We start from the raw sequence: 5,468 nt of genomic DNA on the forward strand, positions 1-5,468 counted from the left end.
TCCAGAACTCCTCTCACATTCAAAGAATCATATCCATTCTTTCTGCCACTAACTAAATTCAGATTAATAAAATATTTTCTACCTGATTTCCTACTCACATTGTGGCCAGTCACTTCTGAAACATTGATCTTCTCCATTAAGCTTCTATTTTAAACTTATTTAATCTGCCAGGACCACTATTAATTCTAACTTTAATATTTTGCGTGTTCATTTTGGCAGCACATATACTAAAGTTAGAATGACACATAGGAGATTATCATGGCTCCTGTGCAAGGATGATGCAAACTTATGAAGCACAAAAAGAGTAATAATAACATTCTGTGAGAAGAAACGACTTTAGCAATGTTCTACATGATAAAAGACATGTATTTTCCTTTTATATGACTCTAATTATTAAGAGGTTAATTAGTGAGGTCATAAGCAGTGGCTAAATTATCTTAGATCTGGTGAATAAAATTAACCTTCTATGAAAAACATTTTAAAGGTTTGCATGAACAATGTAGAACAAATATTCTCACAAATGTAGTTTTCTATAAAAAAGTTACATGTCTCCAGGTTACAAACCAGTATTCCTTTAATCTATTTATACAATCTATTTATTATTATAGAAAGCTCTTTTCTTAGAGACACAACTTGGAAATTCACTTTCTGATAAGATCCAAAATAAATGTCAATTATTTTATTAGAGGTTGCAAAATAATGCTTTTCTCACTTATCATTCCATTAACATCTTTCAGTGAGAATTCTTTGTAGAGAACTTTTCTTCACTAGCTAGGACTATTTGGTCATCTTCAAATATAACTCATAAAGGGAAAGCAAGACAAGTTTTTTATTCTTAGCTTTTTGCTTTTAAATAAAATGGTTAATGAGTTAAATTTTGTTCTGTTGGTTTTCTCTCATACATTATGAACTTTTGGATTTGTACATAATGAAAGTTTCGGTAGCATTCATCATTCTTACTGATGCTCAAATGTCACTGTCTTTAGCTATTCATATCTTCTTCATTTTAGTGTCTATTTATGGCCTTTCAACATAACTCACATTCTTTGATGGCCTGTATTTTGGCCACTCCCACAGATTCAGAACAACAAATAACAGATCCTGAACCCAGACTGAGTTCAGTATACCTGATCTCCACTTATCAAACTGTGTATTCCTGAGTATCAGTTTATCTTTCCATGCCTTGGTTACCTTGTCATTCAATGGCAATATTAATAATATAATATGAATATCATAATAATATAATATAAAATACCACATTACTATAACTATATAGCTACAATTATAACAATTCTAATCCTATGCAGTAGGACTTAATATGAATATATATAAATAATACATACATATATATTTTATACATTTATATATATAAAACAGTGCCTGGCTTAAGAATTGGAAATTCTGGTTAAATGTTTTCTTTATATTGTGTTTATAATATTAAAATGGTTAATGGTAGCAAGAAGACAGGTAGTACTACTTCAGATATATAATTGAAGTATTTTTAAAAGATATGTGTATAGACATATATGTTAATGTGAATATTTGCTAATAATAATGTAATATAATAATGGGACTTTGAGCAAAATTAAACAATCAAAAATACTTTGTAAATGAAGAGAGACAATGAAATGTAAAATTAAAGAGATATTCTTTGATCTGTGATAGTTTAAATGCAGAAGTAGTTAAAAATAGGAAATTAAGCTCTAGGGGCCCTTTGCAAGGCTATAATTCCATAATACAAAAAGTAGTTTTCCCCGGTTTGAGACCTATGCATGCATACTTTCTATTAAGATATACATAGAAAAAGAAAGTTAGGTAGACATATACTGCAGTTCAGATTTGCCTACTTACAGATGGTAACATTCTGTGCAATAATAATGCTCTCAAAACCATTTGCAAATTTGTCCAGCAACCACTCTGCCTTTAATGATGAAGTTTCCACAGTGGCAGATGGCAGAGTGAGCAGTGAAGGATGCTGCCGACCCACCAGGGTTATGTCTGTCACTAAAGCGATCTGGCTCCAAAAGCCAAAGTCTGTTAAGGTCACACTGGTTATTGCTCCATTGGAATGACTTGATTGATCACATTTGTGGTTATTCCATAAATGCTGACCTTTTTGAAGGGGTCCTGGCAGTTTCATCCTGCTTTCGGAAAGTGATATAGAGAAACACAGTGTCTCTAGTCTATCAACATATTAAAGAAACAAAGGGGCAATCCATGAAACTTAAAAAAAAAGATACATTCACTAACATTGCTGTTCCCTCTTTGTGTCTGAATGGTTAGCTAGTCCACAGAAACTGCATAATACTATTTTTAATATCCATATCACATTTTGGAAGATAAGAGTAAAATGGAACAAGACAAGAATATACATTATTTAATGAATTTTAAAAGCCCAGCAAGGATTACTGTTATAGTAGAAGCTTATAAACATAAATTGAGATCCAGTTATTCTTTAAACACCTAAAGTTGGCAGGTAGTACAGATAAAAGAAAATACATAAACAAACTTCAGTATCCAGGTGAACCCTTGGAACATGTTGAGGAAAATTATATACTGTTCTATGGGAAATTTATCATAATATGATAAACACTGCTTTTGAAGTATAATGTATTGAAATTGCCAAGCTCTATTTATAGTGACATATTGCTGGACTAACTTATCAGTAGTGAGTGTACCTTTTAAAATTGAATTTACTATCTGATCATGCCTTAGGCACTGGAAGGAGCAAAATGCATCCCTCTTCCCTTATTTATTGAACAGTAACATAGAAAAATTACATTAAAATATTAATTCTCTTAGGACACTGATGAAAGTGACAAGCATAAAACTGCTCATTAAATTAATAACAATAATCATTTATAATTACTTGTTCTATTTCAAGCCTTCTTAGCACTTTACATGTATTACCACTTTTCTTTTTTTTTTTTTTTGACAACCATGAGACTTATTTACAGATTCCATGAGGAGGCAAGCTATTGACATGCTGAACAAGTGAGAGCTGTTTGTTAAATTTTCAGGGGATTTCACAGAACTGGATAAAATACTCCTGAAGTTTATACAGAATCACAAAAGAGCCAGAATTTCCGAAGCTGTACTAAGGAAAAAGAACAAAGTTGGCAGCATAACACTCCTAGGCTTCAGACAATACCACAAAGCTACCATAATCAAAACAGCAAGGTATTAGCACAACACACATATGGGTCAATGAAACAGAATAGTGAGTTCAGAAATAATCACACACCTATACTCAATCTTTGACAAAGGAAGAAAGAATAGAAAATGGAGAAAAAGTCTCTTCAGCAAGTGGTGTTGGGAAAGCTGGACAGCTACATGTAAATCAACAGAGTTAGAACACTCTTTCACACCATGCACAAAAATAAACTCAAAAAGTTTTAAAGACAGGACACCTATCTTATAAAAACTCCTAGAAGAGAATATATGCAAAACATTCTCTGACATAAATTGTAGAAATGTTTCCTTAAGTAAGTTTCCCAAGGCAACAGAAATAAAAGCAAAAACAAACAAATGGAACTTAATCCAAATTTATAAGCTTTTGCACAACAAAGGAAACCATAAAAAAAAACAAAAAGACAACCTATGGACTGGAAGAAAATATTTGTAAATGATGTGACTGACAGGGTTTAATTTCCAAAATATACAAACAGCTCATACAACTCAATAACAAAATTAGAAAAACAACTCAATCATAAACTGGGCAGAAGACCTAAACAGACATTTCTCCAAAGAAGACATACAATAGGAACGTGAAAGGATGCTCAACATTGCTAATGATCAGAGAAATGCAAACCAAATCTACAGTGACGTATTACCTTACATCAGTCAGAATGGCCATCATTAAAAAGTCCACAAACAATAAATGCTGGTGAGGGTGTGGAGAGAAAGGAATCCTCCTACACTCTTGGTAGAATGTAAATTAATACAGCCAATATGAAGAACAGTATGGAAGTTCCTTAAAAAATGTTTAAAAAGTTTCCATATGATCCAGCAATTCTACTCTTGGGCATATAACCAGAGGAAACTCTAATTAGAAAAGCTACATGTACCTCTATTCTGACTATTTACAATAGTCAGGACATGGACAAATTTCCATGGACAGATAAATGGATAAAGAAAACAGAATATATACATATTACATATGGAATATTCAGTTCAGTTCAGTCGCTCAGTCGTGTCTAACTCTTTGCAACCCCATGAATCGCAGCACGCCAGGCCTCCCTGTCTATTACCAATCCCGGAGTTTACTCAAACTCATGCCCATCGAGTCGGTGATGCCATCCAGCCATCTCTCTGTTGTCCCCTTCTCCTCCTGCCCCCAATCCCTCCCAGCATCAGGATCTTTTCCAATGAGTCAGCTCTTCGCATGATGTGGCCAAAGTACTGGAGTTTCAGCTTCAGCATCAGTCCTTCCAATGAACACTCAGGACTGATCTCCCTTAGGATGAACTGGTTGGATCTCCTTGCTGTCCAAGGGACTCTCAAGAGTCTTCTCCAACACCACAGTTCAAAAGCATCAATTTTTCGGCACTCAGCTTTTTTCACCGTCCAACTCTCACATCCATACATGACTACTGGAAAAACCATAGCCTTAACCAGACAGACCTTTGTTGGCAAAGTAACGTTTTTGCTTTTTAATATGTTATCTAGGTTGGTCATAACTTTCCTTCCAAGGAGTAAGCGTCTTTTAATTTCATAGCTGCAGTCACCATCTACTCAGCCATATAAAGATGAAATAATGCCAATTGCAGCAACATGGATGGATCTAGAGGTTATCACACCAAGTGAAGTTAGTCAGAAAGAGGAAAACAAATATCACATGATATCACTTATATGTCAAATCTAAAATATGATACAAATGAACTTCTTTATGGAACAGAAACAGACTCATACATATTAGAAAATAAACTTATGATTACCAAAGGGGAAAGGGGAGGAGGCATAAAATAGGAGTTTGGGATTAGCAGATACAAACTACTATATACAAGACAGAAAAACAACAAGGTCCTAATGTAAATAGCCCAGAGAACAAAAAAAAAAAATGTAGTAAAATTAATCTTCAGGAAATTTGCAAGCTACTTTTAAACATGGCCATTATTAAAAATTAAACTTTATAAACTTACAAAGACATAAATAATATTAAATACAAAGGTCATAATTACTCAAAACTTATCCTATCTTAATTATTTTGTTAGTTTCATGATTATCTCAGTTCTTGAGGGTTTTTGCATGTGTTTTTCGTGCATGCATATGTATGGAATACTATACAATGGTGTGCTATTGTGCATTTTTTTCCCTCCCTCTGTGTTCAGTGATTCTATGCTATACAAGTAAGCTTGAAATCTGCCACAGTGGGAATAATCATACCATGGAAATTGCAAATGCTAGAAATCATGGATCTCCCATTCCAAGAGCCTACTGTTAAACAATTACTAGCCCACTACTATGCA

The 5,468-nt window shown here is 33.5% G+C and overlaps 1 non-coding gene across 1 annotated transcript; it reads left to right on the top strand.

The window, feature by feature from the left end:
• Positions 1 to 203: 203 nt before the first annotated feature.
• On the top strand, positions 204 to 308 carry LOC122696723. Its single transcript, XR_006341850.1, has one exon. It is a non-coding gene; the product is annotated as a U6 spliceosomal RNA (small nuclear RNA).
• Positions 309 to 5,468: the final 5,160 nt, after the last annotated feature.

This window comes from Cervus elaphus, chromosome 6, assembly GCF_910594005.1.
Source record: "Cervus elaphus chromosome 6, mCerEla1.1, whole genome shotgun sequence".
NCBI lineage: Eukaryota > Metazoa > Chordata > Mammalia > Artiodactyla > Cervidae > Cervus > Cervus elaphus.